We start from the raw sequence: 12,730 nt of genomic DNA on the forward strand, positions 1-12,730 counted from the left end.
ATCTGATCCACTGACACATAAACAATTTAATACAAGCAAAATGTGAAGTTAGCCGCACTGAAGGAATGGATCAAAATATATTTAATAAGCCATTAGATATCATTTGGTCTAATTCCCGCTTTGTACAGATAAGAGAATTGTGATCAAGACAGGTGACTTGCCAAAGTCGTGCAGGCAGCAAGGAGCAAAGTGAGGCACAATGCCTTCAAATCCTATACTTTCCATCTACCATAATGTACCAAATGAACATTTACTTTGTGGAAGTCACTATGTCAGGATTGAAAGTTTAATGGCAAATAGAAAAAAAGGAGCATTTCACAAGAAAACAGCTCCCCATACAATGCTAGCGAGGAAGATCTCAGATAGAATGAAGATACTGAATGGGAGAAGAAAGTAGCAGCCTTTTTTTGTGGTGGCAAGGAATTGGAAATTGAGTGGATTCCCATCAGTTGGGGAATGGCTGAATAAGTTATAGTATATGAATGTTATGGAATATTATTGTTCTGTAAAAAATGACCAGCAGGATAATTTCAAAGAGGCCTGGGGAGACTTACATGAACTGATGCTGAGTGATGTGAGCAGAACCAAGGGAACATTGTACACAGTAACAGCAAGATTACATGATGATCAACTGTGATGGACTTCGCTCTTCTCAACAATGAGGTGATAAAATGCCATTTCAAAATACTTCTGATGGAAAGTTCCATCTGCATCCAGAGAGAGAACTATGGAGACTGAATGTGGATTGAAGGATACTATTTTCATCTTTTTATGTTTGCTTGCTTTTTCTTTCTCATGGTTTTTTTCCTTTTGTTCTGATTTTTCTTGTGCAATGGGACAAATAAGGAAATATGCTTAAAGGTATTGTACATAAAAAACTGTATTAGATTGTTTGCTGCCCTGGAGAGAGGGGAAGTAGGGGAAGGAGGAAAAATTTTTGGAATGCAAAATCTTACAAAAATAAATATTGAAAACTATCTTTACATATATCTGGAAAAAATACAATTGAAATGTAAAAAAATGGAAGGGGGTTGAGAAGCAGTGATCTAGACTTTCCTCCTCATTTAAAGGAGGAGAAAGTTTCAAGAGGATATAAAGAGAGTCTGGTAGATGCAGTTCTCTAGGCTTCCTTGGAAGCAACAGGAAGAAATCTGCCTTACAGCTACTAGTAGTTGATTCTCCTGTGCATGAAATATACTCTCATCCTTAACACTATTAGAATTCTTAGTTTCATTCAAAGCTCAACTCAAACATTACATTCTACAAGGTCTTTCCTGATCCCCAAAAGTGCTAGTATTTTTTCCTACATAAAAGATCTTTTTATTTTCAGTTACCCTGTCATTCTTTTTGAAAATAAGGATGCATTTTTTTTCTTGTGCAAGTTCATGGATCCCTTGAAATCTATCCACAGACTCCTTGAGGATCCATACCTTGAGGTGGTGCTTTAAGAAGTAAGAAAGAATTGCCAGTCCAGGCTTAGAAGAATGACCATAAAGAGACAAGGATATAAGAGATGGAGTCTTGTGTACAAGAAACTAAAAGCCAGTTTGGCTGGGTTGTAGAGAGGAAAGATATAAAATGAATTTGCAAAGATAGATTGAGAGCACATTATGAAGCTCTTTAAAAGCCAAATAAAGGAGTTTACATTTTATCTTAGAGTTTCATTTTTTTTAACTTTTAAATTGGGGGAGATGATTTAGAACTGAAAACTCAAATAAAATGGAAATAAAACAAATCAGCAAAATAAAGCGATAGGGATACACGGGAGTTTATCAAGTTGAGGAGCAACATGATTTCATGTGTATGCCAAGTAAATCACTTTGGCAGATGTGTGAAGAATGGATTGGTGTTGGTAGAGCTGAAGCAAGAAGTCCATTTAGAAGCCTGTGGAAATAGTATAGGTGAAAGGTAAGACAGGAGACAGATGTGAGAAATGGATTTAACAACTAATTGGATATATAAGATGAGCAAAAAGTAAAGGGTAACACCAAGTAGTGAATCTTAGTGAGTAGAATGATAGTGGTGATATAGAGATACAGAAATTGGGAAGAAGGGCAGCTTTGAGCCACAAGTATGATGGGGAACTGGCTAACAAGGGCCCAATCTAGAAAGCATATACACTGAATAATATGGTTATTGGTAAACTTCTTTGAGAAGTTTGTGATGGCCTGTAGTGTGGAGCCTAGATCTCCACTTTGGAGAATGCATTGGTATTCTGTTTCTTGTTTATTTACTTCATGGTGAAGAAAAGCCTTTGCTTGACTGCCGATATTAAACAAAGAATGCACATAAAAGTCCCAAAAGGAAAAAAAAAAACAGTTCTCCTTCCTGCTGGCCATAAAGAGTAAGGACAACTTGATGAACTCTGGAGAGATTGTAGGAAGGTATTTTTCCTTCCACTGGGCCAGCTCATGAGTATATATGCCTTCATAAGTAAATTTATGTACAAAAATAGGCATCTCTTGTTTATGTTTTTTTTCAGTCTAATACACTTTAATTCAGGGCCTTGTGGGATTTCAAAAGGTTGAAGGAGCAGAAATCCTGTGATACTACTTCCCAGGGACAAACCTGATAGAAGAGAATCCATGTCCCAGGATATTTTGGGGGGTTGGGAGGATTCTGGGTAATTAATACTTTTGTTATTGCTATATCTTTTCAGTAAAAGTAAAAGGTAACTGATGGTAATGGGTTAAATTGACAGTGGGGCACTAATTAACAGTTGGTTGTTGTCTTATGTTCTCATAGAGGACCAAAATGACATCACCATGTTAGAGTCAATCTATAATGTGTCAGACTGTGGCTTATCAAACCAATACAGACTCAGAATGTCTTACCACAGGTCGGACACAAATATTCTCTGTGAGCATTTGGAGTGAATTCTCTAACTTTGTGCATCTTCTGAGCTAATTCAGTTCAGCTTTGCTCATAGCAATTTGTCTGATAAAGGCACACCTTACTCGGCGGTCCCGTGCCAGTGTCTTCCATGTCACACAATCAATTCCAAAGTTCTCAAGAGTGCCCTTGAATCACCATTTTTGACCACCTTGAAAGCACTAACCCTGTGTGAGTTCTTCATAAAACAATTTTTTTGACAAGTGTACATTTGGCATTCAAACAACAGATTTGTGCTCTCTGCGGTAGAGTTGGAATACATGGTAGTTTAGCTCAAGAAAGGAGCTCAGTGTCTGCTTCATCCTGCCAGGAGATCTTCAGAATCTTCCTAAAACAATTCAGATGGAAACAATTCAGTTTCTTATCATGGCACTAGTAGACTGTCCATCTTTCACAGGAATACAACAATAAGGTCAGCACAGAGGCTCTGTAGACCTTCAGTTTGGTAGTCAGTCTTCTCTCCCACACTTTCATTCGCAAACTCCCAAACAGTGAGCTGGTTCTGGCAATGCATCTGTTAATCTCCTTATCGATGTGTATATTTCAGAAAAAGAAAGCAGGTGAACTTATCCATAGCATTCAAAACTTCTCCATCAATTAGTTCTACAAATGGATGGTGTGGTGCTGACTGCACCTGTGTCTTGTTGGTGTTAGGCCAAAATTAGCAAAAGCAGCAAAGAATTGATCCATACTTTGCCGCATCTCTGCTTAGGAGGCTGCATCGAGTGCACAATCATCTGCAAACAAAAAATCCTGCACCAGCACTCCCTCCACTTTAGTTTTGGCTTATGGTCTTTTATAGTTGAAGAATTTGCCATCAGGGCAGTAACTGATCTTAATGCCCTGTTCATCCTTATTAGAAGGTGTTTGGCAACATGGCTGAAAATATCATGCTAAAAAGCATGAGAGCAAGCAAATAACCTTGTTTCACTCCACTGATAATGGAGAAAGCACGAGAGCATGGTCCATTATACAGAATCTAGGGAAGCATACTGTCATGATATTGACTTAAAATACTGAACTTCCCTAGACAGCCAAGTTTTGACATAGTTTTCCACAGTGCTTCACAAGTGACAGTATCAAAAGACTTGGTCAGATCTACAAATACTGTGTACAGACTTTTGTTCTGCTTCTGGCATTTCTCCTGGAGTTATAGGGCAGCAAACACCATATCAGATATTTCTCAGCACTTTGAAAAGCCATAGATGGGTCTCAGGTAGATGACCATCTTTCAGGTTAAAGATCAGCCTATCTTATTAGATTCTTAATAGAATCTTGCTAGCAATGACTAGAAAAGAGACAAACCCTCCCGGAAACTGTCAAAGAACACTCTATTCCCTTTACCTTTATAGAGATGGACAATATTCAAGATGTCCTTGAACTCCTGGGGGATAAAGCTCCATTTGCCATTTAACTCAGAAAATTTCAGTCAGCTTTTATCTGAGCAGCGGATCCCTCACCTTGTAAATCTCAACTGGAACAGAATCAGCACCAGGTGCTCTGCCACATGAAACAAGACTAATGGCATTCAAAACCTCTTATTTAGTTGAAATTCCAGCTAAGGAAGGACAGACTTCAATCTGAGGTAAATGGTCAATGACTTCAGCATTGACGATGGTCTGTTGTAAACACTATGGAAATATTCATAACATCTCTCTAGGATCATGACACTGATAAAATTAAGGACATATTCACTGGCATTAGCAATCGATTTTGGGTAGGAAAGAACACACTGAAATGGGGGCTTGAGTAGATCTCTTTAGAAAGACACTTAAAGCCCTCATGTACCCTTTGAATCCTGAGGGGAGACATAGCTACCATTTGGGGATTTATTTTGAAAGGGGTAGGTAGGATAAGCATGCTTCACAACTTACATGCATACAGAAGAAATCAAACGGCAGCTCAGTGCCACTGGATCGGGTACAGGTCCCAGAGTCAGGAGGGCCTGAATTCACATCTGTCCTCAGACACTTACTACATGTGTGACCCTGGGCAAGTCACTTAATCCTCTCTGTCTCAATTCCTCATCTGTAGAATGAGATGGAGAAAGAATGACAAACTACTCCAATATTTGCTAAGAAAACTCCAAATGAGATCAACAATAACAAAGAAATCATAAAAGGGATAGATTCAAAGAACATAGGAAAAACTCACATGAACTTATTTAGGCTAAGATGAGCAGAACCAGGACAACAATTTATACAATGCCTACTATGGCCTAAAGCTTGTGAAAAACTCAAGATATATGATCGATGTAATGACCAGTTACAGTTCTATGAGAATGAAATGAAACATGCTTCCTGTATCTTGACAAAGAGGTAAAGGACTGTTGATGCAAAATGAAATTTATATTTTCAGTCACAAGTACTATGGGAATTTGTTTTGTTACTTCATACTTATTTGTTACAAAAGAAGGCTTTTGTACTGAGAAATAAGTGGATTATGATAGTGCAGCAAACTTTTTTTTTAAAGAAAGGAAAAAATGCCATTGAAATCCTTTAAGATATAAAGAACAGAGCAAAACAAAAAGTTCAGAAGGACACACAGAAAAAACAAGACAATGCTGTCCGTCTTGTGTTCAACTGAATGTTTCCTGTAAACAAACTATATAAGAGAAATTCCGTTTTACATACACTCCTTTATCTTTCCTTTGTACATGGAAATGGTCATGTTTGTTAACATTAAAGCTCATCAAAAACAAATTTTGTTAGAAATTCTAAAGATCAAAAAATAAATAGCCAATCTAAAACAAATAAAAAAGAAAATCTGAAAGTTAGAGAAGAAACAGAGCAACTTATGAATAAAAAGAAGACTATAAAACAAAAAGAAAGTCAAGGAAATAAAAAATATACACATAAGGGATCAAAAGCAAATTCAGAAAAGAGCACAGATAAGCAGAGCAGGTTTGGTAATATCATGCTGAATCTAATACACACTTTTAAAACTCTATATCATTACATAGTTTCATATGCAATATTTTTCTGAATATGCAAATATTTGTGCTTTTTGATATTTCTTAGGTTCATGTTTAAAAATTTTAAAAAAGAAACCCTTCAAACGGGAGTGGAGTAGTGACTTAATTATTAATGCCTTCCACAGCATATACCAGAGGATTGAGTTGGGTGAAAATGCTCTAAGATCAGCTTTGGTTTTATACAAGGTATATGAATCATGAGCTCGTTTCTCCTATTTTCTGTTTAGGAATTGATTTACAGGACCATCCCAGGCTTAGAGCACTATGATAGTCAAGACAATATGTCCCTGCACTGAGTGAAAGGAAGTTTTCACCCTAAATAGGCCCTGTCATTACTTAGAATCAATGTAGAGAAGTATTTTTCTGCAAATAAATTGGCATCATCGGCTCCTGAACAGGCGCTTTCATAATGCTTACTGACACATCTTATCAAGTCATTTAGGATGACATTCAGCAGAATTAAATGTCAAATCCTCCTGAGAAAACTGGCTTTAGCAAATGTCAGCCAGTCCCTCTGCCAGTTCATATACATACACTGTGGAGGATGTTTTTCATCCATGTTGCTATGTAACATACTCTGCATAAAGCTACTGATGTTTGAATTCAAATGACAAAGGAAAAGCTTTGTAGACTAGTCGAACCCTTGAAAGGTTATTTACTCCAACTTCTTATTGCTATTGATAAGGTCATAGGTATGGAGCTGGAAGAGATCTTTCAGATAATCTAAATCCAATTCCTTTTATTTTGCCCAAAAAATAAACTGAGGTCCAGAGACCCCAGAGAGGGGGCACAGTCTTAGGCAAGGTCACACAAATAGTAAATAGTTAAGTCAAGCTTCAAACCTACGCTGCCTACTTTAACCCATGGGATTTTTTTTTACTGTTTCACGCCATCCATAGTGGGATTACCTCCATCAATGAGGCAAACAATTTGCCATCCTTGGTGAAATACGATGGCATCCTGGACCCATCATTACTGGGGCAAATGTGAATTGTTTCCCTGATAGTGAAGTCATGTCTGCCCCAATCTATCCATATTTCCTCTCCATAGGCAACAAAATTTAAATATTCACATGTTGCCTTTACAGGGCAGTAGGCAACAGCTGTTCCTTCCTTTACTTCAGAGGGAGAACAGATAGAGCAGCCCACAGATCTCTGAGCAATTGCCCAGTTGCATCTATAGAACAGAAAAAATACTGGAGGCATAAAAGGCACTATTCTGTTCTGAATCCATACATTAAATGGTATCCAAAGAACAATACAAATCCTTGAAGTGCTAAACATATTTTTAGGAAGAACCATACATTTGGTGAAATTCGGTTTCCATAAATATAATTATATTGTTTCCATAGTAAATATGATGGGCATTTTCTTTTTTTTAAAGTTTTTATTCTTAATATTTTATTTTCTTCAGTTACATGGAAAACAATTTTTCACAATAATTTTTAAAAATTAAGTTCCACATTTTCTCTCTCCTTCTCTTACAACCTAACCCCACTAGATCATGCAAAACAAAATATCATGTTAGTCATGTTGTTGAAAAAGACACAGACTCAAAGGATAAATAGCTTTTTATGTTTCTCTTGAGTCTTGTATTTGAAAGTCAAATTTTCTATTCAGCTTTGGTCTTTTCATCAGGAATACTTGAAAGTGTTTTATTTTGTTCAATTATCCCCCTGAAGTAATACTCAGTTTTGTTGGATAGTTGATTCTTGGTAGTCATTTTAAGTCCTTTGCCCTCTGGAATATCAAACATCAATTTTATAATGCAGAAGCTGCTAATTCTTGTGTGATCCTGATTGTGGCACCATGATATTTGTATTGTTTCTTTCTGGCTGCTTTCAACACTTCCTCCTTGAACTAGGAGCTCTGGAATTCAGCTATATTTCTGGGACTTTTCATTTTGGGATCTCTTTCAAGGAATGATCAGCAGAATCTTTCAATTTCTTTTTACTCCCTGGTTCTTGGAGATCAGGGCAGTTTTCATTGATAATTTCTTGAAATATGTCTAAGCTCTTTTTTTGATCACAGCTCTCAGTAAGTCCAATTATTCTTAAGCTATCTCTCTGACAGTTGTTTTTACAACAAACTATTTCACATTTTCTTCTATTTTTTCATTCTTTTGATTTCATTTCATTATTTCTTTATGCCTCATGAAATAATTAGCTTCCAGTTACCAACATCTCCTTTTTAAGGAATTACTTTCTTCAGTGAGCTTTTATACATCCTTTACCAATTAGTCAATTTTAAACAAGTTTTTTCTTTAGTGAATTTTTGTATATCTTTTTCCATGTGGCCAATTCTGCTTTTTATGTTCTTCTCTTCAGTGGATTGCCTCTTTTACTATTTAGTCTATTCTATTTTTAAAGTTATTTTCTTCATTATTTTTGTGTCTCCTTTTTCAATCTGTTTCACTCATTTTTCATTGTTTTCTTATATCACTCTCATTCCTCCCTTAATTTTCCATTATTTAATGTTTTTAATCCTTTTTAAGCTTTTTTAAAAGGAATTATTTTGGGGGTCTGACACCTACTCATATTTTTCTTTGAGACTTGGCATATAGCCATTTTGACATTGTTCTTCTCTTCTGACTGTGTTTAGATCTTCTGTTACCATAGTAACTTTGTATGCTCTCATTCTTTTTTGTTGTGTTTGCTCATTTTTCTATCCTATTTTTTAATTTCGAACTTTTATCTTCAAGTTCAGCTCTGTTCCCAGGGTGGAGGAGCACTATCCCAAGCTTCAGGGGTTTTGTGCTGCTCTTTTCAAAGCGAATACAGGGGACCTGTAAGTTTTAAGTTTTCAAAAAGTGGTATTATCTAAAGGAAAGGTGTGGCCATTGTTTTCACGGCATGTGTCTTGATCTATGATTTTGTTGTTACCCATTTAATGTTTTTTAAATAGCATCTTGTTTTTTCACATACACGCAAAGATAGTTTTCAACATTCATCTGGTCTCTGATTGACCACAAGCACTCTTCTCCACTCTGGAACTTTGACCAGGCACCTGTACCCCTGGGTCCACACACTTTGATTTGCCAGTGCTCCTCCTTGTCCTGGGATTGTGACCCAGAATCACATATGGGCAATGAAACAGAGTTCTTCACCCCTTGCCAGTAAAGGGTCTCTTGTAATCTAACCAGCTGTCTGACCCACTTACCATCTGTGGACAAGATCTCTGAAAGTCCATGCAGCTGCCACAGCCACCCCCAAAGCCTGTTGCTGGTTTGATGGGATACAGTCTGTGCCATGCTGCTCTGCACTCCATTCTTATTCCAGCGAGACATTGCTTGTTGTCCTGGACTAGAAAATCATTTGTTGGTTCCACTGCCATGGAATTCATTTTGAAGCATTATTTTAACATTGGAAGGAACATTGCCTTTACTCTACCACTTCTTGATTCCACTCCCATAAATGCTTAAAAGCTGTCTTATTGTTACTATTACTGCTACAGTAGTTTAGCAGTTCAATTTTATATAGACCTTTGGAGGTCGTAAGGTACTTCCCTCCTAGCAATTCCATAAAGGACTTAACAAATATTATTATTCCCATTTTCCAGAAGAGGAAAGTGACTCAGAGCAGTAAAGTTACCAAATTAGGGTCAAATATCAAGGAACTGGCTGTCAGAAATTGAACTTGAGGCTTCTCATTTCAACTCCAGTGCTCCTTCTACTATACAATCTGCCTTTGTTACCTTTTTCCTTCATTATTTATATTGCTCTAAGACAGTGGCATCAAAGTCAAATAGAAACGGAGCCAGTATATCATACAAAAGGATCTCTGGAGTCTTAGAACTCTGTTGACTTAGAACACTACATGATAACATTATCTATGTTCTATTGTATTTTTCTTTATTTTGTTAGAAGTTATCCAATTATATTCTCACCTAGTTCAGGTCTCCTGGAGTCTGTTGTGTGGGCCTACTGTTTTAAAGGACTATAGGGGCAGGTAAACATTTTGGTATGGAAGATCCAAATCTAGATTTCTACCTAAACACTTCCAAGTCATGTGGTTCACATGATTGCCTCACTTAATACCTTTTTTTTTTTTTTTTTTTTTTTTTGGCTAAGGCAGTTGGGGTTAAGTGACTTGCCCAGAGTCACACAACTATGAAGTATTGAATATCTGAGGCCAAATTTGAACTCAAGTCCTCAGGAGGACTTTTTTTTAATACCTTTTTTTAAAATGGAAATAATATTTGCATTCTTGAATGATCAGGTCTACTAAGTCTACTCCACCACTTGCCTCCTTCAAAATAAAGGAACAAATTTTCCTATTAAAATGATACTATAATACAGCACCTCTCTGAATGAGTCAGTTAATAAACAAAAAACCAACCCTGCTATGGGGTTAAAGTAGATGATTCTAAGATCCCTCACAGCTCCCGATCTCTGATTCAATAGGAACAATAGTGGCTTGAACAAGCAAAGCCCCACTAAAGGGCTGGTATCCTCAGAAGATGAACTATACCTGAAAGACTCAGCAGAAGATCAAGAAAGACTTCTCTCAATCAGATAAGTCACTCAAAAAGAAAGGGAGGCCGCTCACCAGTACATAAGAATCCTTGAGGCAGATTGACTTAGAAGCTCACATATTCACATTATTCAAGTTTGATTGCATTTTTATTTTGTGAAATACTTAACAATTACATTTGAAACCAGAATAGTTGACACCTCTGCTCTAAAAGTATTAAAAATTATGCCGAGAGAGAGAGAAATAGGTCCATTAAATCATTTAACTGCTCTGACTATATACAAATAATTGACTGCTTTTGAATTCAGTGAATACATAGTTGTAATGTTGAATGGCAATATTATTTCATGTTTTATAGCCTATTACTCTAAGATATTCATTTTCTTCTCTTTACATGTCAATCACTTCCCAATAAAAGGCCACAACCCTTGACATACACGACTTTCTCATTTTAAAAAGTGTTAATAAAATGATGAAATGTACCTTTCTCCTCTCTCAGTAAACACATGGGAAGCTATGGACACAGAACAGTATATGTGCTACCAGATGTGGTTACTGTGCTGCTTGATCTTGCTTAATTGCTTTTCTAAGTTACAGTAGAATATATTGAAAAGAGGTACATGAAGAAATTAATATTATGTGAACTCAAGGAGAATCAATACAATTTTAAAAGACTGTGCCTCCCCTCCAAAAAAATGTTAAAACTGTTTAACCCTACAAGTGATAGTAACAGTTACTTTGAGCTTAGTGATGACCACTTCTTAACTGAGAGGAAGAGAGTTCTAACTATAGTAACCTGGAATTAATATTGATATAAAAATGTTCAGAAATTCACTGGTAAGTACAGCTTTCAATCACACTTATCAACACACAAAAACAATTTAATAATTGGTTTATTACATTCTCAGAGCACAGCCCCATGATACACAAAAACCAGCAGTCAATGAGTAACATTTTTAAAATCCTACCTATTCAGTAGTTGTATCAGTAAGGAAGGGTACAGTTGAAACTTTACAGAGGCAAAAGTAAAAGTAAAGATTTACACACAGAACCAATAGTAGAAGAGGAAGATCTATATCAGGTAATTGAACCAGCAAGTAGTAAGGGGTTTTAATTTGAATTTGCAGGCAGACAAAATAGAAACTAACCAGATAGCACCAGTTCTGAAGTTAGATGTCTCAGTGAAAGTAAACTGAGGCAATAAAACTGAAGCAGAAAGTCTTCTGTCATTAAACAGAGCTAAACTTTTGAGAGTCTCAGCTAAAAAGAAAAAGGCTTCAAGTAATTATGTTGACCTGCTGTCTCAGGCAAAGTGATGGCAATACTAAAATTCTCTTACCATGCCATCCTGTTTCATGGGAATTTTTTTTAAGCCTCTGACTGAGCTAAAAGAATGTACTATTACACTAAATAACCACCAAGCAAATTCTTTGAGTTCCTCTTCCTTTGGGAGATAAAATCTTTAAAAAAAACAAAAAACTTTTTACTAGGCTACTTATGTTATGCCACAGGCAGACTGAAATTCTGAGACCAGGGTAAGCCCCCAAATAGGAATTTTTTAAAATGGATCTTTCATTAGCTCTTCCTATTTCTTCTGTCCATGCTCCTTTCCTCCATTTACTGCCTCTTTCTTTACTCTTACAAGCAGGCACTCATCATGGCCTCTCCTATAGTGGTGAACATCATGTGACAAATAAAGGTTACTTCAAGTGTTATAATAATGTAACTCTTGTGTCAGAGTGTCTTCTCTGACACTGAGCGCCCAGTGGAGGACTTCTCACTTTCCTAAATCCTTGTCCCACTCAGTTGACCTGGAAATTTTGATTCTATTTTTCTTCTAGATCCAAATCTATTCTTTGAAAAATGGGAATATGGAAGTGGATTAGATGACTTTTCAGGATCTCTTTTAGTCGTGAAATCTTAAAAATAACCACTCCATCAATTAATCAAATAAGTATTTGTTAAGGGCTTACTTGTTGCTAAACTGCTGAGGATACAAATACAAAGGATGAAATTATCACCATGCATAAGGGGCTTCTGTTTAATGGAAGAGAGAACAAATGCATGGGAAATTAATGTACCATATATATAAAGTTAATAAGTAAGAACATGTTCAAAGTATCTAAATACAAGGTAGAGAGGGAAGAGACTAATGGGGGAATGAGGAAGAGTTTACTACAAAATATGGGGTCTGTAAAGAATGAAGGGGGCTCTAGGAGCTAGAGTGCCATTGTGTGAGCAATAGAATGAAAGCCAGTATGGATGGAGATCAGAGTACAGGAAGGGAAATGTTATACAATAAGCCTGAAAGATGCTGGGGCCAGTCGGTATACAGCTTTAGAGGCAACAAGAAGTCACATGATTTGGTTGAAGAGAGGAATCACATAGTTAGA

The sequence above is a fragment of the Antechinus flavipes genome, chromosome X (genome assembly GCF_016432865.1).
Source record: "Antechinus flavipes isolate AdamAnt ecotype Samford, QLD, Australia chromosome X, AdamAnt_v2, whole genome shotgun sequence".
Taxonomy (NCBI): domain Eukaryota; kingdom Metazoa; phylum Chordata; class Mammalia; order Dasyuromorphia; family Dasyuridae; genus Antechinus; species Antechinus flavipes.